This window comes from Siphateles boraxobius, unplaced genomic scaffold (assembly GCF_051911475.1).
Source record: "Siphateles boraxobius isolate OS27281-9 unplaced genomic scaffold, OSU_SipBor_1 1, whole genome shotgun sequence".
NCBI lineage: Eukaryota > Metazoa > Chordata > Actinopteri > Cypriniformes > Leuciscidae > Siphateles > Siphateles boraxobius.
This window is the reverse complement of record NW_027508699.1, coordinates 2027087-2050366: the sequence shown is the minus strand read 5'-3', so window position 1 is coordinate 2050366 and position 23280 is coordinate 2027087. Positions and strand designations below refer to the sequence as shown.

General features: G+C 44.6%; 32 non-coding genes across 32 annotated transcripts; 13 read left to right on the top strand and 19 right to left on the bottom strand.

The window, feature by feature from the left end:
* Window positions 1-379: 379 nt before the first annotated feature.
* Window positions 380-520, top strand: LOC143741203 (U4 spliceosomal RNA). The gene has a single exon (XR_013204960.1). It is a non-coding gene; the product is annotated as a U4 spliceosomal RNA (small nuclear RNA).
* A 475-nt stretch (window positions 521-995) lies between these two features.
* trnas-gcu (transfer RNA serine (anticodon GCU)) lies at window positions 996-1077 on the bottom strand. Its single transcript has one exon. It is a non-coding gene; the product is annotated as a tRNA-Ser (tRNA).
* A 144-nt stretch (window positions 1078-1221) lies between these two features.
* On the bottom strand, window positions 1222-1303 carry trnas-gcu (transfer RNA serine (anticodon GCU)). The gene has a single exon. It is a non-coding gene; the product is annotated as a tRNA-Ser (tRNA).
* A 145-nt stretch (window positions 1304-1448) lies between these two features.
* On the bottom strand, window positions 1449-1530 carry trnas-gcu (transfer RNA serine (anticodon GCU)). Its single transcript has one exon. It is a non-coding gene; the product is annotated as a tRNA-Ser (tRNA).
* Window positions 1531-1675: 145 nt separating this feature from the next.
* trnas-gcu (transfer RNA serine (anticodon GCU)) lies at window positions 1676-1757 on the bottom strand. Its single transcript has one exon. It is a non-coding gene; the product is annotated as a tRNA-Ser (tRNA).
* Window positions 1758-2504: 747 nt separating this feature from the next.
* On the top strand, window positions 2505-2645 carry LOC143741295 (U4 spliceosomal RNA). Its single transcript, XR_013204992.1, has one exon. It is a non-coding gene; the product is annotated as a U4 spliceosomal RNA (small nuclear RNA).
* A 702-nt stretch (window positions 2646-3347) lies between these two features.
* On the bottom strand, window positions 3348-3429 carry trnas-gcu (transfer RNA serine (anticodon GCU)). The gene has a single exon. It is a non-coding gene; the product is annotated as a tRNA-Ser (tRNA).
* A 137-nt stretch (window positions 3430-3566) lies between these two features.
* trnas-gcu (transfer RNA serine (anticodon GCU)) lies at window positions 3567-3648 on the bottom strand. Its single transcript has one exon. It is a non-coding gene; the product is annotated as a tRNA-Ser (tRNA).
* A 747-nt stretch (window positions 3649-4395) lies between these two features.
* Window positions 4396-4536, top strand: LOC143741287 (U4 spliceosomal RNA). Its single transcript, XR_013204990.1, has one exon. It is a non-coding gene; the product is annotated as a U4 spliceosomal RNA (small nuclear RNA).
* Window positions 4537-5560: 1024 nt separating this feature from the next.
* On the top strand, window positions 5561-5701 carry LOC143741729 (U4 spliceosomal RNA). Its single transcript, XR_013205211.1, has one exon. It is a non-coding gene; the product is annotated as a U4 spliceosomal RNA (small nuclear RNA).
* Window positions 5702-6403: 702 nt separating this feature from the next.
* On the bottom strand, window positions 6404-6485 carry trnas-gcu (transfer RNA serine (anticodon GCU)). Its single transcript has one exon. It is a non-coding gene; the product is annotated as a tRNA-Ser (tRNA).
* A 145-nt stretch (window positions 6486-6630) lies between these two features.
* trnas-gcu (transfer RNA serine (anticodon GCU)) lies at window positions 6631-6712 on the bottom strand. Its single transcript has one exon. It is a non-coding gene; the product is annotated as a tRNA-Ser (tRNA).
* Window positions 6713-7459: 747 nt separating this feature from the next.
* On the top strand, window positions 7460-7600 carry LOC143741282 (U4 spliceosomal RNA). Its single transcript, XR_013204989.1, has one exon. It is a non-coding gene; the product is annotated as a U4 spliceosomal RNA (small nuclear RNA).
* A 1024-nt stretch (window positions 7601-8624) lies between these two features.
* Window positions 8625-8765, top strand: LOC143741713 (U4 spliceosomal RNA). The gene has a single exon (XR_013205201.1). It is a non-coding gene; the product is annotated as a U4 spliceosomal RNA (small nuclear RNA).
* Window positions 8766-9788: 1023 nt separating this feature from the next.
* LOC143741619 (U4 spliceosomal RNA) lies at window positions 9789-9929 on the top strand. The gene has a single exon (XR_013205175.1). It is a non-coding gene; the product is annotated as a U4 spliceosomal RNA (small nuclear RNA).
* A 475-nt stretch (window positions 9930-10404) lies between these two features.
* On the bottom strand, window positions 10405-10486 carry trnas-gcu (transfer RNA serine (anticodon GCU)). Its single transcript has one exon. It is a non-coding gene; the product is annotated as a tRNA-Ser (tRNA).
* A 144-nt stretch (window positions 10487-10630) lies between these two features.
* trnas-gcu (transfer RNA serine (anticodon GCU)) lies at window positions 10631-10712 on the bottom strand. Its single transcript has one exon. It is a non-coding gene; the product is annotated as a tRNA-Ser (tRNA).
* Window positions 10713-10857: 145 nt separating this feature from the next.
* Window positions 10858-10939, bottom strand: trnas-gcu (transfer RNA serine (anticodon GCU)). The gene has a single exon. It is a non-coding gene; the product is annotated as a tRNA-Ser (tRNA).
* A 145-nt stretch (window positions 10940-11084) lies between these two features.
* On the bottom strand, window positions 11085-11166 carry trnas-gcu (transfer RNA serine (anticodon GCU)). The gene has a single exon. It is a non-coding gene; the product is annotated as a tRNA-Ser (tRNA).
* A 145-nt stretch (window positions 11167-11311) lies between these two features.
* On the bottom strand, window positions 11312-11393 carry trnas-gcu (transfer RNA serine (anticodon GCU)). Its single transcript has one exon. It is a non-coding gene; the product is annotated as a tRNA-Ser (tRNA).
* Window positions 11394-11538: 145 nt separating this feature from the next.
* On the bottom strand, window positions 11539-11620 carry trnas-gcu (transfer RNA serine (anticodon GCU)). Its single transcript has one exon. It is a non-coding gene; the product is annotated as a tRNA-Ser (tRNA).
* A 1324-nt stretch (window positions 11621-12944) lies between these two features.
* LOC143742039 (U4 spliceosomal RNA) lies at window positions 12945-13085 on the top strand. Its single transcript, XR_013205329.1, has one exon. It is a non-coding gene; the product is annotated as a U4 spliceosomal RNA (small nuclear RNA).
* A 1306-nt stretch (window positions 13086-14391) lies between these two features.
* Window positions 14392-14532, top strand: LOC143742163 (U4 spliceosomal RNA). The gene has a single exon (XR_013205367.1). It is a non-coding gene; the product is annotated as a U4 spliceosomal RNA (small nuclear RNA).
* A 525-nt stretch (window positions 14533-15057) lies between these two features.
* Window positions 15058-15139, bottom strand: trnas-gcu (transfer RNA serine (anticodon GCU)). The gene has a single exon. It is a non-coding gene; the product is annotated as a tRNA-Ser (tRNA).
* Window positions 15140-15284: 145 nt separating this feature from the next.
* On the bottom strand, window positions 15285-15366 carry trnas-gcu (transfer RNA serine (anticodon GCU)). Its single transcript has one exon. It is a non-coding gene; the product is annotated as a tRNA-Ser (tRNA).
* A 2160-nt stretch (window positions 15367-17526) lies between these two features.
* trnas-gcu (transfer RNA serine (anticodon GCU)) lies at window positions 17527-17608 on the bottom strand. Its single transcript has one exon. It is a non-coding gene; the product is annotated as a tRNA-Ser (tRNA).
* Window positions 17609-17752: 144 nt separating this feature from the next.
* trnas-gcu (transfer RNA serine (anticodon GCU)) lies at window positions 17753-17834 on the bottom strand. The gene has a single exon. It is a non-coding gene; the product is annotated as a tRNA-Ser (tRNA).
* Window positions 17835-18581: 747 nt separating this feature from the next.
* On the top strand, window positions 18582-18722 carry LOC143742002 (U4 spliceosomal RNA). The gene has a single exon (XR_013205314.1). It is a non-coding gene; the product is annotated as a U4 spliceosomal RNA (small nuclear RNA).
* A 1127-nt stretch (window positions 18723-19849) lies between these two features.
* LOC143742168 (U4 spliceosomal RNA) lies at window positions 19850-19990 on the top strand. Its single transcript, XR_013205370.1, has one exon. It is a non-coding gene; the product is annotated as a U4 spliceosomal RNA (small nuclear RNA).
* A 525-nt stretch (window positions 19991-20515) lies between these two features.
* On the bottom strand, window positions 20516-20597 carry trnas-gcu (transfer RNA serine (anticodon GCU)). The gene has a single exon. It is a non-coding gene; the product is annotated as a tRNA-Ser (tRNA).
* Window positions 20598-21344: 747 nt separating this feature from the next.
* On the top strand, window positions 21345-21485 carry LOC143742014 (U4 spliceosomal RNA). Its single transcript, XR_013205318.1, has one exon. It is a non-coding gene; the product is annotated as a U4 spliceosomal RNA (small nuclear RNA).
* A 1406-nt stretch (window positions 21486-22891) lies between these two features.
* On the top strand, window positions 22892-23032 carry LOC143741872 (U4 spliceosomal RNA). Its single transcript, XR_013205261.1, has one exon. It is a non-coding gene; the product is annotated as a U4 spliceosomal RNA (small nuclear RNA).
* The last annotated feature ends 248 nt before the right edge of the window (window positions 23033-23280 follow it).

Genomic DNA, 23280 nt, shown 5'->3' with positions numbered 1-23280 from the left:
AGCATAGCTTACATTGGACATCTCTCAGAATATGTTTGCAGTGTCCTTGCACTCTTCATTATCCTACCCAAACTGGTAGGGGGCTCATCGAATCGATCCAAAACTCAAACATGTTCTTGGAGATTGAGGGTCATAACTCTGGCCCTTTGTTACCAGGATAGCCATAAGTATCTCCCATCAAAAATACCGCACATTTTGTTCTTTGAGCTAAGAGAGAACAATTAATAAACCTCTATGTCCATTTCACTCACCTGTTTCATAGACACACCATGCAGCCGGCCGTTCCAAAAGGCTGATTACATGGCAGTTTAAAATGTGATACCACCCTGTCGTTCCATGTCCATATAAAACCACAGGAGACGTCGCTACCTTGTCTGGCATTCTTTCGCAGAGGCAATATCATAGTCTATGAGGCTCATCCGAGACGTGATCATTGCTGGTTGAAAACTTTACCCAATACCCCGCTGGGATGACTTGAAATACAGTCAGCCTTGGCAATTTTTGACAGTCTCTTAAGAGGCTTCATGGCTAGTTGTAAAAGGGAATTGTACTTTTTCTTTTTTTACGTTTTGTTTTCACTGTGGTGTCGAAAGCATAAGCTTGAACGTGGCTGGTTTAGACAGGATTTGGACCTCCCTTGAACGTGTTTTTGTATTTAAAATGATTATATCCATTAACCAGGAGGCTTATTGTATTGATCCGGATCTCAGCAACGTTTTCAGAAATGAACATGAGCTTTATATACAGCTATAATTAAAAGCTTGCCATGAGCGGCACCCCTGCGGTTGACCTGTCCTCTAGGCTCCCTGTGAAACTAAACACCAAGGATGGGACTCAAACCCATGCGCACAGAGCACAAAGGATTAGAGAGACACGCAGCAACTCGCCTGCACGTAGAGTTTTTCTGCATCTATCTTTAGTATGATGACGTTGTAGTTGGAAGCAAAAAGCTTTGCTAGGCACACTTGGCTTTCTTGAACACTAAAGACATCAAACGACGAGGATGGGATTCAGACCCACGCGTGCAGAGCACAATGGATTAGCAGTCCATCGCCTTAACCACTCGGCCACCTCGTCACTCACCTGCTCATCTGGCCGAAGCTGGGCTGTGGTGTGTTTCTGCAGCTATTTTATGGATGATGTCGTTAAAGTCGGCAGCAATGTCATTTGAACGACTTTTCCATGCGCACTTGGCTCTCTCGAAACACTAAAGACATCAAACGACGAGGATGGGATTTGAACCCACGCGTGCAGAGCACAATGGATTAGCAGTCCATCGCCTTAACCACTCAGCCACCTCGTCACTACGCCTGCACATCTGCCCGAAGCAGGGGTGTGGTATGTTTCTGCAGCTATTTTAGGGATGATGTCGTTAAAGTCTGCAGCAATGTCATTTGAACGGCTTTTCCATGCGCACTTGGCTCTCTCAAAACACTAAAGACATCAAACGACGAGGATGGGATTCGAACCCACGCGTGCAGAGCACAATGGATTAGCAGTCCATCGCCTTAACCACTCGGCCACCTCGTCACTACGCCTGCACATCTGCCCGAAGCAGGGGTGTGGTATGTTTCTGCAGCTATTTTAGGGATGATGTCGTTAAAGTCGGCAGCCATGTCATTTGAACGGCTTTTTCATGCGCACTTGGCTCTCTCGAAACACTAAAGACATCAAACGACGAGGATGGGATTCGAACCCACGCGTGCAGAGCACAATGGATTAGCAGTCCATCGCCTTAACCGCTCGGCCGCCTCGTCATTTCGTCTGCACATCTGCCCGAAGCTGGGGTGTGGTGTGTTTCTGCAGCTATTTTAAGGATGATGTCGTTAAAGTCGGCAGCAATGTACTTTGAACAGCTTTTCCATGCGCACTTGGCTCTCTCGAAACACTAAAGACAACAAACGAAGACGATGGGATTCGAACACACGCATTAAGAGCACAATGGATTAGCAGTCCATCGCCTTAACCATTCGGCCACCTTGTCACTCACCTGCACGTCTTTAGGAGGAAGGTTGGGAAACTCACAGCTGTGTTGATAGAGGGACATGTGCTTATGTTTCTTTTGTGTGCTGCTTCTGCTTTGTTGGTAAGAACCTAGAGAGAACGCCTGGGTCAAGAAAATGGCAGCATAGCTTACATTGGACCTCTCTCAGAATATGTTTGCAGTGTCCTTGCACTCTTCATTATCCTACCCAAACTGGTAGGGGGCTCATCGAATCGATCCAAAACTCAAACATGTTCTTGGAGATTGAGGGTTATAACTCTGGCCCTTTGTTACCAGGATAGCCATAAGTATCTCCCATCAAAAATACCGCACATTTTGTTCTTTGAGCTAAGAGAGAACAATTAATAAACCTCTATGTCCATTTCACTCACCTGTTTCATAGACACACCATGCAGCCGGCCGTTCCAAAAGGCTGATTACATGGCAGTTTAAAACGTGATACCACCCTGTCGTTCCATGTCCAGATAAAATAAAATGAGATGTCGCTACCTTGTCTGGCATTCTTTCGCAGAGGCAATATCATAGTCTATGAGGCTCATCCGAGACGTGATCTTTGCTGGTTGAAAACTTTACCCAATACCCCGCTGGGATGACTTGAAATACAGTCAGCCTTGGCAATTTTTGACAGTCTCTTAAGAGGCTTCATGGCTAGTTGTAAAAGGGAATTGTACTTTTTCTTTTTTTACGTTCTGTTTTCACTGTGGTGTCGAAAGCATAAGCTTGAACGTGGCTGGTTTAGACAGGATTTGGACCTCCCTTGAACGTGTTTTTGTATTTAAAATGATTATATCCATTAACCAGGAGGCTTATTGTATTGATCCGGATCTCAGCAACGTTTTCAGAAATGAACATGAGCTTTATATACAGCTATAATTAAAAGCTTGCCATGAGCGGCACCCCTGCGGTTGACCTGTCCTCTAGGCTCCCTGTGAAACTAAACACCAAGGATGGGACTCAAACCCATGCGCACAGAGCACAAAGGATTAGAGAGACACGCAGCAACTCGCCTGCACGTAGAGTTTTTCTGCATCTATCTTTAGTATGATGACGTTGTAGTTGGAAGCAAAAAGCTTTGCCAGGCACACTTGGCTTTCTTGAACACTAAAGACATCAAACAATGAGGATGGGATTCAGACCCACGCGTGCAGAGCACAATGGATTAGCAGTCCATCGCCTTAACCACTCGGCCACCTCGTCACTACGCCTGCACATCTGCCCGAAGCAGGGGTGTGGTATGTTTCTGCAGCTATTTTAGGGATGATGTCGTTAAAGTCTGCAGCAATGTCATTTGAACGGCTTTTCCATGCGCACTTGGCTCTCTCGAAACACTAAAGACATCAAACGACGAGGATGGGATTCGAACCCACGCGTGCAGAGCACAATGGATTAGCAGTCCATCGCCTTAACCACTCGGCCACCTCGTCACTATGCCTGCCCGAAGCAGGGGTGTGGTATGTTTCTGCAGCTATTTTAGGGATAATGCCGTTAAAGTCGGCAGCAATGTCATTTGAACGGCTACTTCATGCGCACTTGGCTCTCTCGAAACACTAAAGACATCAAACGACGAGGATGGGATTCGAACCCACGCGTGAAGAGCACAATGGATTAGCAGTCCATCGCCTTAACCACTCGGCCACCTCGTCACTTCGTCTGCACACCTGCCCGAAGCTGGGGTGTGGTGTGTTTCTGCAGCTATTTTAAGGATGATGTCGTTAAAGTCGGCAGCAATGTACTTTAAACATCTTTTCCATGCGCACTTGGCTCTCTCGAAACACTAAAGACAACAAACGAAGACGATGGGATTCGAACACACGCATAAAGAGCACAATGGATTAGCAGTCCATCGCCTTAACCATTCGGCCACCTTGTCACTCACCTGCACGTCTTTAGGAGGAAGGTTGGGAAACTCACAGCTGTGTTGATAGAGGGACATGTGCTTATGTTTCTTTTGTGTGCTGCTTCTGCTTTGTTGGTAAGAACCTAGAGAGAACGCCTGGGTCAAGAAAATGGCAGCATAGCTTACATTGGACCTCTCTCAGAATATGTTTGCAGTGTCCTTGCACTCTTCATTATCCTACCCAAACTGGTAGGGGGCTCATCGAATCGATCCAAAACTCAAACATGTTCTTGGAGATTGAGGGTTATAACTCTGGCCCTTTGTTACCAGGATAGCCATAAGTATCTCCCATCAAAAATACCGCACATTTTGTTCTTTGAGCTAAGAGAGAACAATTAATAAACCTCTATGTCCATTTCACTCACCTGTTTCATAGACACACCATGCAGCCGGCCGTTCCAAAAGGCTGATTACATGGCAGTTTAAAACGTGATACCACCCTGTCGTTCCATGTCCAGATAAAATAAAATGAGATGTCGCTACCTTGTCTGGCATTCTTTCGCAGAGGCAATATCATAGTCTATGAGGCTCATCCGAGACGTGATCTTTGCTGGTTGAAAACTTTACCCAATACCCCGCTGGGATGACTTGAAATACAGTCAGCCTTGGCAATTTTTGACAGTCTCTTAAGAGGCTTCATGACTAGTTGTAAAAGGGAATTGTACTTTTGCTTTTTTTACATTCTGTTTTCGCTGTGGTGTCGAAAGCATAAGCTTGAACGTGGCTGGTTTAGACAGGATTTGGACCTCCTTTGAACGTGTTTTTGTATTTAAAATGATTATATCCATTAACCAGGAGGCTTATTGTATTGATCTGGATCTCAGCAACGTTTTCAGAAATGAACATGAACCCACGCGTGCAGAACACAATGGATTAGCAGTCCATCGCCTTAACCACTCGGCCACCTCCTCACTACGCCTGTACATCTGCCCGAAGCTGGGGTGTGGTGTGTTTCTGCAGCTATTTTAAGGATGATGTCGTTAAAGTCGGCAGCAATGTCATTTGAACGGCTTTTCCATGTGCACTTGGCTCTCTCGAAACACTAAAGACAACAAACGAAGACGATGGGATTCGAACACACGCATTAAGAGCACAATGGATTAGCAGTCCATCGCCTTAACCATTCGGCCACCTTGTCACTCACCTGCACGTCTTTAGGAGGAAGGTTGGGAAACTCACAGCTGTGTTGATAGAGGGACATGTGCTTATGTTTCTTTTGTGTGCTGCTTCTGCTTTGTTGGTAAGAACCTAGAGAGAACGCCTGGGTCAAGAAAATGGCAGCATAGCTTACATTGGACCTCTCTCAGAATATGTTTGCAGTGTCCTTGCACTCTTCATTATCCTACCCAAACTGGTAGGGGGCTCATCGAATCGATCCAAAACTCAAACATGTTCTTGGAGATTGAGGGTTATAACTCTGGCCCTTTGTTACCAGGATAGCCATAAGTATCTCCCATCAAAAATACCGCACATTTTGTTCTTTGAGCTAAGAGAGAACAATTAATAAACCTCTATGTCCATTTCACTCACCTGTTTCATAGACACACCATGCAGCCGGCCGTTCCAAAAGGCTGATTACATGGCAGTTTAAAACGTGATACCACCCTGTCGTTCCATGTCCAGATAAAATAAAATGAGATGTCGCTACCTTGTCTGGCATTTTTTCGCAGAGGCAATATCATAGTCTATGAGGCTCATCCGAGACGTGATCTTTGCTGGTTGAAAACTTTACCCAATACCCTGCTGGGATGACTTGAAATACAGTCAGCCTTGGCAATTTTTGACAGTCTCTTAAGAGGCTTCATGGCTAGTTGTAAAAGGGAATTGTACTTTTTCTTTTTTTACGTTCTGTTTTCACTGTGGTGTCGAAAGCATAAGCTTGAACGTGGCTGGTTTAGACAGGATTTGGACCTCCCTTGAACGTGTTTTTGTATTTAAAATGATTATATCCATTAACCAGGAGGCTTATTGTATTGATCCGGATCTCAGCAACGTTTTCAGAAATGAACATGAGCTTTATATACAGCTATAATTAAAAGCTTGCCATGAGCGGCACCCCTGCGGTTGACCTGTCCTCTAGGCTCCCTGTGAAACTAAACACCAAGGATGGGACTCAAACCCATGCGCACAGAGCACAAAGGATTAGAGAGACACGCAGCAACTCGCCTGCACGTAGAGTTTTTCTGCATCTATCTTTAGTATGATGACGTTGTAGTTGGAAGCAAAAAGCTTTGCCAGGCACACTTGGCTTTCTTGAACACTAAAGACATCAAACGATGAGGATGGGATTCAGACCCACGCGTGCAGAGCACAATGGATTAGCAGTCCATCGCCTTAACCACTCGGCCACCTCGTCACTACGCCTGCACATCTGCCCGAAGCAGGGGTGTGGTATGTTTCTGCAGCTATTTTAGGGATGATGTCGTTAAAGTCTGCAGCAATGTCATTTGAACGGCTTTTCCATGCGCACTTGGCTCTCTCGAAACACTAAAGACATCAAACGACGAGGATGGGATTCGAACCCACGCGTGCAGAGCACAATGGATTAGCAGTCCATCGCCTTAACCACTCGGCCACCTCGTCACTACGCCTGCACATCTGCCCGAAGCAGGGGTGTGGTATGTTTCTGCAGCTATTTTAGGGATGATGCCGTTAAAGTCGGCAGCAATGTCATTTGAACGGCTTTTTCATGCGCACTTGGCTCTCTCGAAACACTAAAGACATCAAACGACGAGGATGGGATTCGAACCCACGCGTGCAGAGCACAATGGATTAGCAGTCCATCGCCTTAACCGCTCGGCCACCTCGTCAGTTCGTCTGCACACCTGCCCGAAGCTGGGGTGTGGTGTGTTTCTGCAGCTATTTTAAGGATGATGTCGTTAAAGTCGGCAGCAATGTACTTTAAACATCTTTTCCATGCGCACTTGGCTCTCTCGAAACACTAAAGACAACAAACGAAGACGATGGGATTCGAACACACGCATAAAGAGCACAATGGATTAGCAGTCCATCGCCTTAACCATTCGGCCACCTTGTCACTCACCTGCACGTCTTTAGGAGGAAGGTTGGGAAACTCACAGCTGTGTTGATAGAGGGACATGTGCTTATGTTTCTTTTGTGTGCTGCTTCTGCTTTGTTGGTAAGAACCTAGAGAGAACGCCTGGGTCAAGAAAATGGCAGCATAGCTTACATTGGACCTCTCTCAGAATATGTTTGCAGTGTCCTTGCACTCTTCATTATCCTACCCAAACTGGTAGGGGGCTCATCGAATCGATCCAAAACTCAAACATGTTCTTGGAGATTGAGGGTTATAACTCTGGCCCTTTGTTACCAGGATAGCCATAAGTATCTCCCATCAAAAATACCGCACATTTTGTTCTTTGAGCTAAGAGAGAACAATTAATAAACCTCTATGTCCATTTCACTCACCTGTTTCATAGACACACCATGCAGCCGGCCGTTCCAAAAGGCTGATTACATGGCTGTTTAAAACGTGATACCACCCTGTCGTTCCATGTCCAGATAAAATAAAATGAGATGTCGCTACCTTGTCTGGCATTCTTTCGCAGAGGCAATATCATAGTCTATGAGGCTCATCCGAGACGTGATCTTTGCTGGTTGAAAACTTTACCCAATACCCCGCTGGGATGACTTGAAATACAGTCAGCCTTGGCAATTTTTGACAGTCTCTTAAGAGGCTTCATGACTAGTTGTAAAAGGGAATTGTACTTTTGCTTTTTTTACATTCTGTTTTCGCTGTGGTGTCGAAAGCATAAGCTTGAACGTGGCTGGTTTAGACAGGATTTGGACCTCCTTTGAACGTGTTTTTGTATTTAAAATGATTATATCCATTAACCAGGAGGCTTATTGTATTGATCCGGATCTCAGCAACGTTTTCAGAAATGAACATGAACCCACGCGTGCAGAACACAATGGATTAGCAGTCCATCGCCTTAACCGCTCGGCCACCTCGTCACTTCGTCTGCACACCTGCCCGAAGCTGGGGTGTGGTGTGTTTCTGCAGCTATTTTAAGGATGATGTCGTTAAAGTCGGCAGCAATGTACTTTAAACATCTTTTCCATGCGCACTTGGCTCTCTCGAAACACTAAAGACAACAAACGAAGACGATGGGATTCGAACACACGCATAAAGAGCACAATGGATTAGCAGTCCATCGCCTTAACCCTTCGGCCACCTTGTCACTCACCTGCACGTCTTTAGGAGGAAGGTTGGGAAACTCACAGCTGTGTTGATAGAGGGACATGTGCTTATGTTTCTTTTGTGTGCTGCTTCTGCTTTGTTGGTAAGAACCTAGAGAGAACGCCTGGGTCAAGAAAATGGCAGCATAGCTTACATTGGACCTCTCTCAGAATATGTTTGCAGTGTCCTTGCACTCTTCATTATCCTACCCAAACTGGTAGGGGGCTCATCGAATCGATCCAAAACTCAAACATGTTCTTGGAGATTGAGGGTTATAACTCTGGCCCTTTGTTACCAGGATAGCCATAAGTATCTCCCATCAAAAATACCGCACATTTTGTTCTTTGAGCTAAGAGAGAACAATTAATAAACCTCTATGTCCATTTCACTCACCTGTTTCATAGACACACCATGCAGCCGGCCGTTCCAAAAGGCTGATTACATGGCAGTTTAAAACGTGATACCACCCTGTCGTTCCATGTCCAGATAAAATAAAATGAGATGTCGCTACCTTGTCTGGCATTCTTTCGCAGAGGCAATATCATAGTCTATGAGGCTCATCCGAGACGTGATCTTTGCTGGTTGAAAACTTTACCCAATACCCCGCTGGGATGACTTGAAATACAGTCAGCTTTGGCAATTTTTGACAGTCTCTTAAGAGGCTTCATGACTAGTCGTAAAAGGGAATTGTACTTTTGCTTTTTTTACATTCTGTTTTCGCTGTGGTGTCGAAAGCATAAGCTTGAACGTGGCTGGTTTAGACAGGATTTGGACCTCCTTTGAACGTGTTTTTGTATTTAAAATGATTATATCCATTAACCAGGAGGCTTATTGTATTGATCTGGATCTCAGCAACGTTTTCAGAAATGAACATGAACCCACGCGTGCAGAACACAATGGATTAGCAGTCCATCGCCTTAACCACTCGGCCACCTCCTCACTACGCCTGTACATCTGCCCGAAGCTGGGGTGTGGTGTGTTTCTGCAGCTATTTTAAGGATGATGTCGTTAAAGTCGGCAGCAATGTCATTTGAACGGCTTTTCCATGTGCACTTGGCTCTCTCGAAACACTAAAGACATCAAACGACGAGGATGGTATTCGAACCCACACTTAAAGAGCACAATGGATTAGCAGTCCATCGCTTTAACCACTCGGCCACCTTGTCACTCACCTGCACATTTTTAGGAGGAAGGTTGGGAAACTCACAACTGTGTTGACAGGGAGATGTGCGTATGTTTCTTTTGTGTGCTGCTTCTGCTTTGTTGGTAAGAACCTAGAGAGAACACCTGGGTCAAGAAAATGGCAGCATAGCTTACATTGGACATCTCTCAGAATATGTTTGCAGTGTCCTTGCACTCTTCATTATCCTACCCAAACTGGTAGGGGGCTCATCGAATCGATCCAAAACTCAAACATGTTCTTGGAGATTGAGGGTCATAACTCTGGCCCTTTGTTACCAGGATAGCCATAAGTATCTCCCATCAAAAATACCGCACATTTTGTTCTTTGAGCTAAGAGAGAACAATTAATAAACCTCTATGTCCATTTCACTCACCTGTTTCATAGACACACCATGCAGCCGGCCGTTCCAAAAGGCTGATTACATGGCAGTTTAAAAATGTGATACCACCCTGTCGTTCCATGTCCATATAAAACCACAGGAGACGTCGCTACCTTGTCTGGCATTCTTTCGCAGAGGCAATATCATAGTCTATGAGGCTCATCCGAGACGTGATCTTTGCTGGTTGAAAACTTTACCCAATACCCCGCTGGGATGACTCGAAATACAGTCAGCCTTGGCAATTTTTGACAGTCTCTTAAGAGGCTTCATGACTAGTTGTAAAAGGGAATTGTACTTTTTCTTTTTTCACGTTCTGTTTTCGCTGTGGTGTCGAAAGCATAAGCTTGAACGTGGCTGGTTTAGACAGGATTTGGACCTCCCTTGAACGTGTTTTTGTATTTAAAATGATTATATCCATTAACAAGGAGGCTTATTGTATTGATCCGGATCTCAGCAACGTTTTCAGAAATGAACATGAGCTTTATATACAACTATAATTAAAAGCTTGCCATGAGCGGCACCCCTGCGGTTGACCTGTCCTCTAGGGTCCCTGTGAAACTAAACACCAAGGATGGGACTCAAACCCATGCGCACAGAGCACAAAGGATTAGAGAGACACGCAGCAACTCGCCTGCACGTACAGTTTTTCTGCATCTATCTTTAGTATGATGACGTTGTAGTTGGAAGCAAAAAGCTTTGCCAGGCACACTTGGCTTTCTTGAACACTAAAGACATCAAACGACGAGGATGGGATTCAGACCCACGCGTGCAGAGCACAATGGATTAGCAGTCCATCGCCTTAACCACTCGGCCACCTCGTCACTCACCTGCTCATCTGGCCGAAGCTGGGCTGTGGTGTGTTTCTGCAGCTATTTTATGGATGATGTCGTTAAAGTCGGCAGCAATGTCATTTGAACGGCTTTTCCATGCGCACTTGGCTCTCTCGAAACACTAAAGACATCAAACAACGAGGATGGGATTCGAACCCACGCGTGCAGAGCACAATGGATTAGCAGTCCATCGCCTTAACCACTCGGCCACCTCGTCACTACGCCTGCACATCTGCCCGAAGCAGGGGTGTTGTGTGTTTCTGCAGCTATTTTAGGGATGATGTCGTTAAAGTCGGCAGCAATGTCATTTGAACGGCTTTTCCATGCGCACTTGGCTCTCTCGAAACACTAGAGACATCAAACAACGAGGATGGGATTCGAACCCACGCGTGCAGAGCACAATGGATTAGCAGTCCATCGCCTTAACCACTCGGCCACCTCGTCACTACGCCTGCACATCTGCCCGAAGCTGCGGTGTGGTGTGTTTCTGCAGCTATTTTAAGGATGATGTCGTTAAAGTCGGCAGCAATGTCATTTGAACGGCTTTTCCATGTGAACTTGGCTCTCTCGAAACACTAAAGACATCAAACGACTAGGATGGGATTCGAACCCACGCGTGCAGAGCACAATGGATTAGCAGTCCATCGCCTTAACCACTCGGCCACCTCGTCACTCACCTGCTCTTCTGGCCGAATGCTGGGGTGTGGTGTGTTTCTGCAGCTATTTTAAGGATGATGTCGTTAAAGTCGGCAGCAATGTACTTTGAACGGCTTTTCCATGCGCACTTGGCTCTCTCGAAACACTAAAGACATCAAACGACGAGGATGGGATTCGAACCCACGCGTGCAGAGCACAATGGATTAGCAGTCCATCGCCTTAACCACTCGGCCACCTCGTCACTACGCCTGCACATCTGCCCGAAGCTGCGGTGTGGTGTGTTTCTGCAGCTATTTTAAGGATGATGTCGTTAAAGTCGGCAGCAATGTCATTTGAACGGCTTTTCCATGTGAACTTGGCTCTCTCGAAACACTAAAGACATCAAACGACTAGGATGGGATTCGAACCCACGCGTGCAGAGCACAATGGATTAGCAGTCCATCGCCTTAACCACTCGGCCACCTCGTCACTCACCTGCTCTTCTGGCCGAATGCTGGGGTGTGGTGTGTTTCTGCAGCTATTTTAAGGATGATGTCGTTAAAGTCGGCAGCAATGTACTTTGAACGGCTTTTCCATGCGCACTTGGCTCTCTCGAAACACTAAAGACAACAAACGAAGACGATGGGATTCGAACACACGCATAAAGAGCACAAGGGATTAGCAGTCCATCGCCTTAACCATTCGGCCACCTTGTCACTCACCTACACGTCTTTAGGAGGAAGGTTGGGAAACTCACAGCTGTGTTGATAGAGGGACATGTGCTTATGTTTCTTTTGTGTGCTGCTTCTGCTTTGTTGGTAAGAACCTAGAGAGAACGCCTGGGTCAAGAAAATGGCAGCATAGCTTACATTGGACCTCTCTCAGAATATGTTTGCAGTGTCCTTGCACTCTTCATTATCCTACCCAAACTGGTAGGGGGCTCATCGAATCGATCCAAAACTCAAACATGTTCTTGGAGATTGAGGCTTATAACTCTGCCCCTTTGTTACCAGGATACCCAAAAGTATCTCCCATCAAAAATACCGCACATTTTGTTCTTTGAGCTAAGAGAGAACAATTAATAAACCTCTATGTGCATTTCACTCACCTGTTTCATATGGCGCTTTTCCATTACCAGTACCAGCTCGACTCGACTCGACTCGCCTTGGCTCGCCTCGACTCGGCTCGCTTTTCGTTCCGTTTTCCATTGCAGAAAGTATCGCCACAAATAGTACCCGGTCGTCATAGCGACGCCTTTCGTTCCTCGTTGCCCCATCAAGCTCTCGCTGGATCCTCTCTTCGTCAACCAAACAAAGGAATGTCTGCACCTCCTCGTTTGACCACGGCGTATCCTTCCGAGTTGCCATAATAATAGTAGTAAGTTTAGTAACTATCTCTGGCTAAACTATTTAAAAAAGGCAGGGTTATTCTGGATACTCCATCTGGCGCGTGCAATGATGACGCAGTGAATAGTGACGATTCTCTCTGACCAATCAGCAGTCGGCATTGTTTTCACGTCACATTTTAGTATCGCCTTAGCTCGCTTAGAACCTCGCCGGAGGTGGTACGAAAAAAAGTACCCGAAAGCAGGTACAGGTACAACTTTTACACAGTGGAAAACCAAACAAAGGCGAGTCGAGTCGAGCCGAGCCGAGCCAAGGCGAGCTGGTACTGTGTAGTGGAAAAGCGCCAATAGACATACCATGCAGCCGGCCGTTCCAAAAGGCTGATTACATGGCAGTTTAAAACGTGATACCACCCTGTCGTTCCATGTCCAGATAAAACCACAGGAGACGTCGCTACATTGTCTGGCATTCTTTCGCAGAGGCCATATCATAGTCTTTGAGGCTCATCCGAGACGTGATCTTTGCTGGTTGAAAGCTTTACCCAATAACCAGCTGGGATGACTTGAAATACAGTCAGCCTTGGCAATTTTTGACAATCTCTTAAGAGGCTTCATGACTAGTTGTAAAAGGGAATTGTACTTTTGCTTTTTTTACATTCTGTGGTGTTGAAAGCATACGCTTGAATGAGCCTGGTTTAGCCAGGATTTGGACCTCCCTTGAACGTGTTTTTGTATTTAAAATGATTATATCCATTAACCAGGGGGCTTATTGTATTGATCCGGATATCAACAACGTTTTCAGAAATGAACATGAGCTTTATATACAGCTATAATTAAAAGCTTGCCATGAGCTGCACCCCTGCGGTTGACCTGTCCTCTAGGCTCCCTCTGAAACTAAACAACAAGGATGGGACTCAAACCCATGCGCACAGAGCAAAATGGATTAGCAGTCCATCGCATTAACCACTCGGCCACCTCGTCACTCACCTGCACATCTGCCCGAAGCTGGGCTGTGGTGTGTTTCTGCAGCTATTTTAAGGATGATATCGTTAAAGTCGGCAGCAATGTACTTTGAACGGCTTTTCCCTGCGCACTTGGCTCTCTCAAAACACTAAAGACAACAAACATCGAAGATGGGATCCGAACCCATGCGTGCAGAGCACAATGGATTAGGAATCCATTGCCTTAACCACGCAGCCACTCGCCTGCACGTGGAGTTTTTCCGCATCTATCTTTAGTATGATGAGGTTGTGGTTGGAAGCAAAGAGCTTTGCCAGGCACACTTGGCTTTCTTGAACACTAAAGACATCAAACGACATGGATGGGATTCAAAGACACGCATAAAGAGCACAATGGATTAGCAGTCCATCGCCTTAACCATTCGGACACCTTGTCACTCACCTACATCTCTTTAGGAGGAAGGTTGGGAAACTCACAACAGTGTTGATAGAGGGAGATGTGCTTATGTTTCTTTTGTGTGCTGCTTCTGCTTTGTTGGTAAGAACCTAGAGAGAACGCCTGGGTCAAGAAAATGGCAGCATAGCTTACATTGGACCTCTCTCAGAATATGTTTGCAGTGTCCTTGCACTCTTCATTATCCTACCCAAACTGGTAGGGGGCTCATCGAATCGATCCAAAACTCAAACATTTTCTTGGAGATTGAGGCTTATAACTCTGCCCCTTTGTTACCATGATACCCATAAGTATCTCCCATCAAAAATACTGCACATTTTGTTCTTTGAGCTAAGAGAGAACAATTAATAAACCTCTATGTGCATTTCACTCACCTGTTTCATAGACACACCATGCAGCCTGCCGTTCCAAAAGGCTGATTACATGGCAGTTTAAAATGTGATACCACCCTGTCGTTCCATGTCCATATAAAACCACAGGAGACGTCGCTATCTTGTCTGGCATTGTTTCGCAGAGGCAATATCATAGTCTATGAGGCTCACCCGAGACGTGAGCTTTGCTGGTTGAAAACTTTACCCAATACCCCACTGGGATGACTTGAAATACAGTCAGCCTTGGCATCTTTTGACAGTCTCTTAAGAGGCTTCATGACTAGTTGTAAAAGGGAATTGTACTTTTGCTTTTTTTACGTTCTTTTTTCGCTGTGGTGTCGTAAGCATAAGCTTGAAGGTGGCTGGTTTAGCCAGGATTTGGACCTCCCTTGAACGTGTTTTTGTATTTAAAATGATTATATCCATTAACCAGGGGGCTTATTGTATTGATCCGGATCTCAACAACGTTTTCAGAAATGAACATGAGCCTTATATACAGCTATAATTAAAAGCTTGCCATGAGCTGCACCCCTGCGGTTGACCTGTCCTCTAGGCTCCATGTGAAACTAAACACCAAGGATGGGACTCAAACCCATGCGCACATAGCACAATGGATTAGCAGTCCATCGCCTTAACCACTCGGCCACCTCGTCACTCACCTGCGCATCTGCCCGAAGCTGGGCTGTGCTGTGTTTCTGCAGCTATTTTAATGATGATGTCGTTAAAGTCGGCAGCAATATTATTTGAACGACTTTTCCATGTGCACTTGGCTCTCTCGAAACACTAAAGACATCAAACTACGAGGATGGGATTCGAACCCACGCGTGCAGGGCACAATGGATTAGCAGTCCATCGCCTTAACCACTCGGCCACCTCGTCACTACGCCTGCACATCTGCCCGAAGCAGGGGTGTGGTGTGTTTCTGCAGCTATTTTAGGGATGATGTCGTTAAAGTCGGCAGCAATGTCATTTGAACGGCTTTTCCATGCGCACTTGGCTCTCTTGAAACACTAAAGACATCAAACGACGAGGATGGGATTCGAACCCACGCGTGCAGAGCACAATGGATTAGCAGTCCATCGCCTTAACCACTCGGCCACCTCGTCACTCACTTGCTCATCTGGCCGAAGCTGGGCTGTGTTGTGTTTATGCAGCTATTTTAAGGATGATGTCGTTAAAGTCGGCAGCAATGTCATTTGAACTGCTTTTCCATGCGCACTTGGCTCTCTCGAAACACTAAAGACATCAAACGACGAGGATGGGATTCGAACCCACGCGTGCAGAGCACAATGGATATAGTGTTATAACAATGGATGAGGGTTATAACTCTGGCCCCTTGTTACCAGGATAGCCATAAGTATCTCCCATCAAAAATACCGCACATTTTTTAATGTACAATGTGCTCTACCGTGCTAATGGCCTGCACCCCAGCAGAATCGGAGCGGCTGTTCTGTCGGACAACATCTCCAAGACGTTACACACCATATGACTAGAAAATCAAAGTCCAAATCACAGTCTTTGCTGTGCCAAATTAATTGAAATAAGTAGTGTAGAACATTATATAGAAACTGTGTCTATTCCTCGTTTAGTGAGGCCATATAATAAATCTACTGTAGGATCTAGGGAAATTCTTATTGTAATTAAACCTGAAAATCTAAATATCAGTGAACAAAAACAATTTCTAAAACTAGGTCTTCTAAACATTAGATCGCTCACACCTAAGGCGGTTATTGTAAATGAAATGGTCACAGATAATAGCTTCGATGTACTTTGCCTTACTGAAACCTGGCTTAAACCAAATGATTATTTCGGTCTAAATGAGTCCACTCCACCAGGGTACTGTTATAAGCATGAGCCCCGTCTGATCGGTCGTGGCGGCGGTGTTGCAACAATCTATAGAGATAATCTTAATGTTATTCAGGAAACAGGTCACAGGTTTAATTCATTTGAAGTACTTGTACTAAATATTACGCTCTTAGATGTAAGAAAGAAATCCCTATTATCTCTAGCCTTGGCTACTGTATATAGACCTCCAGGGCCCTATGCTGATTTCCTAAAAGAGTTTGCAGAGTTTCTCTCAGATCTATTGGTCAATACCGATAAAGCAATAATTGTTGGAGATTTTAACATACACGTAGATAACACAAATGATGCGTTAGGGACTGCGTTTACAGATTTATTAAACTCTTTTGGGGTCAAGCAAAACGTCAGTGGTCCCACTCATCGTCTAAATCATACACTAGACTTAATTATATCATATGGAACCAATCCAACTGATATAGATATTATACCGCAAAGTGACGATCTCACTGATCATCACATGGTAACTTGTATAATACGTACTGCTGAAATTTGTCATGTTGCGCCACGTTATCGACCAGGCAGAACAATCGTTCCAACCACTATAGATAGATTCTTAAATAGCTTACCTGATCTATCTCAGCTGCTCAGTGAACCCAAACAAACAGATGAACTAGAGGAAATGACTAGCAGTTTGAGCACCATTTTCTCTAGTACATTAGATATTGTTGCACCAATTAGATTAAAAAAGGTTAGAGAGAAAACTAAAGCACCTTGGTACAACAGTGCTACGCATGTTATCAAGAGAGAAACTTGTAACTTAGAGCGTAAATGGAAACAAACTAATTTAGAGGTCTTTAGATTCGTGTGGAAAGACAGTATGTCACGTTATAAAAAGGCTCTAAAAGCAGCCAGGGCTGAGCATCTCCACAAACTAATAGAAAATAACCAAAATAATCCAAGGTTTTTATTTAACACCGTGGCTAGACTAACAAATATACAGACATCACCAGAGCAAAATATTCCGTTACAGTATAGTAGTAATGATTTTATGAACTACTTTAATGAGAAAATAGAAAGCATCCGTAACACAATTGTAAATGTACACTCTTTTATGGTGTCTTATGATTCAGCCTCAATTATCGCCCCTCTGGAACAACTACACCGCTTTACAACTATAGGACAGGAAGAGCTAAATACACTTATCATTGCATCGAAACCAACAACATGTTTATTAGATCCAATACCCACTAAACTACTGAAAGAAGTGTTACCTGTAGTGGAAGAGCCTCTTCTCAATATTATTAACTCGTCTTTATTTTTAGGTCATGTTCCAAGAATATTCAAGCTGGCAGTAATAAAACCTCTCATTAAGAAACCGCAATTAGACCCAAATAACTTAGTAATGTCATTTGAACGGCTTCTCCATGTGCACTTGGCTCTCTCGAAACACTAAAGACATCAAACGACGAGGATGGGATTCGAACCCACACGTGCAGAGCACAATGGATTAGCAGTCCATCGCCTTAACCACTCAGCCACCTCGTCACTCACCTGCTCTTCTGGCCGAAGCTGGCCTGTGTTGTGTTTCTGCAGCTATTTTAAGGATGATGTCGTTAAAGTCGGCAGCAATGTCATTTGAACGGCTTTTCCATGCGCACTTGGCTCTCTCGAAAGACTAAAGACATCAAACGACGAGGAAGGGATTCGAACCCACGCGTGCAGAGCACAATGGATTAGCAGTCCATCACCTTAACCACTCGGCCACCTCGTCACTACGACTGCACATCTGCCCGAAGCTGGGGTGTGGTGTGTTTCTGCAGCTATTTTAAGGATGATGTCGTTAAAGTCGGCAGCAATGTACTTTGAACGGCTTTTCCATGCGCACTTGGCTCTCTCGAAACACTAAAGACAACAAACGAAGACGATGGGATTCGAACACACGCATAAAGAGCACAAGGGATTAGCAGTCCATCGCCTTAACCATTCGGCCACCTTGTCACTCACCTGCACGTTTTTAGGAGGAAGGTTGGGAAACTCACAGCTGTGTTGATAGAGGGACATGTGCTTATGTTTCTTTTGTGTGCTGCTTCTGCTTTGTTGGTAAGAACCTAGAGAGAACGCCTGGGTCAAGAAAATGGCAGCATAGCTTACATTGGACCTCTCTCAGAATATGTTTGCAGTGTCCTTGCACTCTTCATTATCCTACCCAAACTGGTAGGGGGCTCATCGAATCGATCCAAAACTCAAACATGTTCTTGGAGATTGAGGCTTATAACTCTGCCCCTTTGTTACCAGGATACCCATAAGTATCTCCCATCAAAAATACCGCACATTTTGTTCTTTGAGCTAAGAGAGAACAATTAATAAACCTCTATGTGCATTTCACTCACCTGTTTCATAGACATACCATGCAGCCGGCCGTTCCAAAAGGCTGATTACATGGCAGTTAAAAACGTGATACCACCCTGTCGTTCCATGTCCAGATAAAACCACAGGAGACGTCGCTACCTTGTCTGGCATTCTTTCGCAGAGGCCATATCATAGTCTTTGAGGCTCATCCGAGACGTGATCTTTGCTGGTTGAAAACTTTACCCAATACCCAGCTGGGATGACTTGAAATACAGTCAGCTTTGGCAATTTTTGACAATCTCTTAAGAGGGTTCATGACTAGTTGTAAAAGGGAATTGTACTTTGGCTTTTTTTACATTCTGTTTTCGCTGTGGTGTTGAAAGCATGCGCTTGAATGAGCCTGGTTTAGCCAGGATTTGGACCTCCCTCGAACGTGTTTTTGTATTTAAAATGATTATATCCATTAACCAGGGGGCTTATTGTATTGATCCGGATATCAACAACGTTTTCAGAAATGAACATGAGCTTTATATACAGCTATAATTAAAAGCTTGCCATGAGCTGCACCCCTGCGGTTGACCTGTCCTCTAGGCTCCATGTGAAACTAAACACCAAGGATGGGACTCAAACCCATGCGCACATAGCACAATGGATTAGCAGTCCATCGCCTTAACCACTCGGCCACCTCGTCACTCACCTGCGCATCTGCCCGAAGCTGGGTTGTGCTGTGTTTCTGCAGCTATTTTAATGATGATGTCGTTAAAGTCGGCAGCAATATTATTTGAACGGCTTTTCCATGCTCACTTGGCTCTCTCGAAACACTAAAGACAACAAACGACGAGGATAGGATTCGAACACACGCATAAAGAGCACAATGGATTAGCAGTCCATCGCCTTAACCATACGGACACCTTGTCACTCACCTACACCTCTTTAGGAGGAAGGTTGGGAAACTCACAACAGTGTTGATAGAGGGAGATGTGCTTATGTTTCTTTTGTGTGCTGCTTCTGCTTTGTTGGTAAGAACCTAAAGAGAACGCCTGGGTCAAGAAAATGGAAGCATAGCTTACATTGGACCTCTCTCAGAATATGTTTGCAGTGTCCTTGCACTCTTCATTATCCTACCCAAACTGGTAGGGGGCTCATCGAATCGATCCAAAACTCAAACATGTTCTTGGAGATTGAGGCTTATAATTCTGCCCCTTTGTTACCATGATACCCATAAGTATCTCCCATCAAAAATACCGCACATTTTGTTCTTTGAGCTAAGAGAGAACAATTAATAAACCTCTATGTGCATTTCACTCACCTGTTTCATAGACACACCATGCAGCCTGCCGTTCCAAAAGGCTGATTACATGGCAGTTTAAAATGTGATACCACCCTGTCGTTCCATGTCCATATAAAAGCAGAGGAGACGTCGCTATCTTGTCCGGCATTGTTTCGCAGAGGCAATATCATAGTCTATGAGGCTCATCCGAGACGTGAGCTTTGCTGGTTGAAAACTTTACCCAATACCCCGCTGGGATGACTTGAAATACAGTCAGCCTTGGCATCTTTGGACAGTCTCTTACGAGGCTTCATGACTAGTTGTAAAAGGGAATTGTACTTTTGCTTTTTTTACGTTCTGTTTTCGCTGTGGTGTCGAAAGCAAAAGCTTAAAGGTGGCTGGTTTAGCCAGGATTTGGACCTCCCTTGAACGTGTTTTTGTATTTAAAATGATTATATCCATTAACCAGGGGGCTTATTGTATTGATCCGGATCACAACAACGTTTTCACAAATGAACATGAGCTTTATATACAGCTATAATTAAAAGCTTGCCATGAGCTGCACCCCTGCGGTTGACCTGTCCTCTAGGCTTCATGTGAAACTAAACACCAAGGATGGGACTCAAACCCATGCGCACATAGCACAATGGATTAGCAGTCCATCGCCTTAACCACTCGGCCACCTCGTCACTCACCTGCGCATCTGCCCGAAGCTGGGCTGTGCTGTGTTTCTGCAGCTATTTTAATGATGATGTCGTTAAAGTCGGCAGCAATATTATTTGAACGGCTTTTCCATGCGCACTTGGCTCTCTCGAAACACTAAAGACATCAAACGACGAGGATGGGATTCGAACCCACGCGTGCAGAGCACAATGGATTAGCAGTCCATCACCTTAACCACTCGGCCAGCTCGTCACTACGACTGCACATCTGCCCGAAGCTGGGGTGTGGTGTGTTTCTGCAGCTATTTTAAGGATGATGTTTTTAAAGTCGGCAGCAATGTACTTTGAACGGCTTTTCCATGCGCACTTGGCTCTCTCGAAACACTAAAGACAACAAACGAAGACGATGGGATTCGAACACACGCATAAAGAGCACAAGGGATTAGCAGTCCATCGCCTTAACCATTCGGCCACCTTGTCACTCACCTGCACGTCTTTAGGAGGAAGGTTGGGAAACTCACAGCTGTGTTGATAGAGGGACATGTGCTTATGTTTCTTTTGTGTGCTGCTTCTGCTTTGTTGGTAAGAACCTAGAGAGAACGCCTGGGTCAAGAAAATGGCAGCATAGCTTACATTGGACATCTCTCAGAATATGTTTGCAGTGTCCTTGCACTCTTTATTATCCTACCCAAACTGGTAGGGGGCTCATCGAATCGATCCAAAACTCAAAAATGTTCTTGGAGATTGAGGGTCATAACTCTGCCCCTTTGTTACCAGGATACCCATAAGTATCTCCCATCAAAAATACCGCACATTTTGTTCTTTGAGCTAAGAGAGAACAATTAATAAACCTCTATGTGCATTTCACTCACCTGTTTCATAGACATACCATGCAGCCGGCCGTTCCAAAAGGCTGATTACATGGCAGTTACAAACGTGATACCACCCTGTCGTTCCATGTCCAGATAAAACCACAGGAGACGTCGCTACCTTGTCTGGCATTCTTTCGCAGAGGCCATATCATAGTCCTTGAGGCTCATCCGAGACGTGATCTTTGCTGGTTGAAAACTTTACCCAATACCCAGCTGGGATGACTTGAAATACAGTCAGCTTTGGCAATTTTTGACAATCTCTTAAGAGGCTTCATGACTAGTTGTAAAAGGGAATTGTACTTTGGCTTTTTTTACATTCTGTTTTCGCTGTGGTGTTGAAAGCATGCGCTTGAATGAGCTTGGTTTAGCCAGGATTTGGACCTCCCTTGAACGTGTTTTTGTATTTAAAATGATTATATCCATTAACCAGGGGGCTTATTGTATTGATCCGGATATGTACTTATATGTAGATTTATTTATTTATAATATTCAAAACACTGTAAATAGGTTCATAATCTGTAAATCTGAAAATGTCTATTCTGACTAAACCCAACTGTGATAGTTTTATTCTCATATATTTATATTTTTATTTTTTATTCTTATAATTTGTAGTATTATGTTTCATGTTGTATTTGTATATGTCCACTGGAAGCCTCAGTACCAAAACAAATTCCTTGTGTGTGCAAGCACACTTGGCAATAAAGCTCTTTCTGATTCTGATTCTGATTCTGATATCAACAACGTTTTCAGAAATGAACATGAGCTTTATATACAGCTATAATTAAAAGCTTGCCATGAGCTGCACCCCTGCGGTTGACCTGTCCTCTAGGCTCCATGTGAAACTAAACACCAAGGATGGGACTCAAACCCATGCGCACATAGCACAATGGATTAGCAGTCCATCGCCTTAACCACTCGGCCACCTCGTCACTCACCTGCGCATCTGCCCGAAGCTGGGCTGTGGTGTGTTTCTGCAGCTATTTTAATGATGATGTCGTTAAAGTCGGCAGCAATATTATTTGAACGGCTTTTCCATGCTCACTTGGCTCTCTCGAAACACTAAAGACAACAAATGACGAGGATAGGATTCAAACACACGCATAAAGAGCACAATGGATTAGCAGTCCATCGCCTTAACCATACGGACACCTTGTCACTCACCTACACCTCTTTAGGAGGAAGTTTGGGAAACTCACAACAGTGTTGATAGAGGGAGATGTGCTTATGTTTCTTTTGTGTGCTGCTTCTGCTTTGTTGGTAAGAACCTAAAGAGAACGCCTGGGTCAAGAAAATGGAAGCATAGCTTACATTGGACCTCTCTCAGAATATGTTTGCAGTGTCCTTGCACTCTTCATTATCCTACCCAAACTGGTAGGGGGCTCATCGAATCGATCCAAAACTCAAACATGTTCTTGGAGATTGAGGCTTATAATTCTGCCCCTTTGTTACCAGGATACCCATAAGTATCTCCCATCAAAAATACCGCACATTTTGTTCTTTGAGCTAAGAGAGAACAATTAATAAACCTCTATGTGCATTTCACTCACCTGTTTCATAGACACACCATGCAGCCTGCCGTTCCAAAAGGCTGATTACATGGCAGTTTAAAATGTGATACCACCCTGTCGTTCCATGTCCATATAAAAGCACAGGAGACGTCGCTACCTTGTCTGGCATTCTTTCGCAGAGGCAATACCATAGTCTATGAGGCTCATCCGAGACGTGATCTTTGCTGGTTGAAAACTTTACCCAATACCCCGCTGGGATGACTCGAAATACAGTCAGCCTTGGCAATTTTTGACAGTCTCTTAAGAGGCTTCATGACTAGTTGTAAAAGGGAATTGTACATTTTCTTTTTTTACGTTCTGTTTTCGCTGTGGTGTCGAAAGCATAAGCTTGAACGTGGCTGGTTTAGACAGGATTTGGACCTCCCTTGAACGTGTTTTTGTATTTAAAATGATTATATCCATTAACCAGGAGGCTTATTGTATTGATCCGGATCTCAGCAACGTTTTCAGAAATGAACATGAGCTTTATATACAGCTATAATTAAAAGCTTGCCAT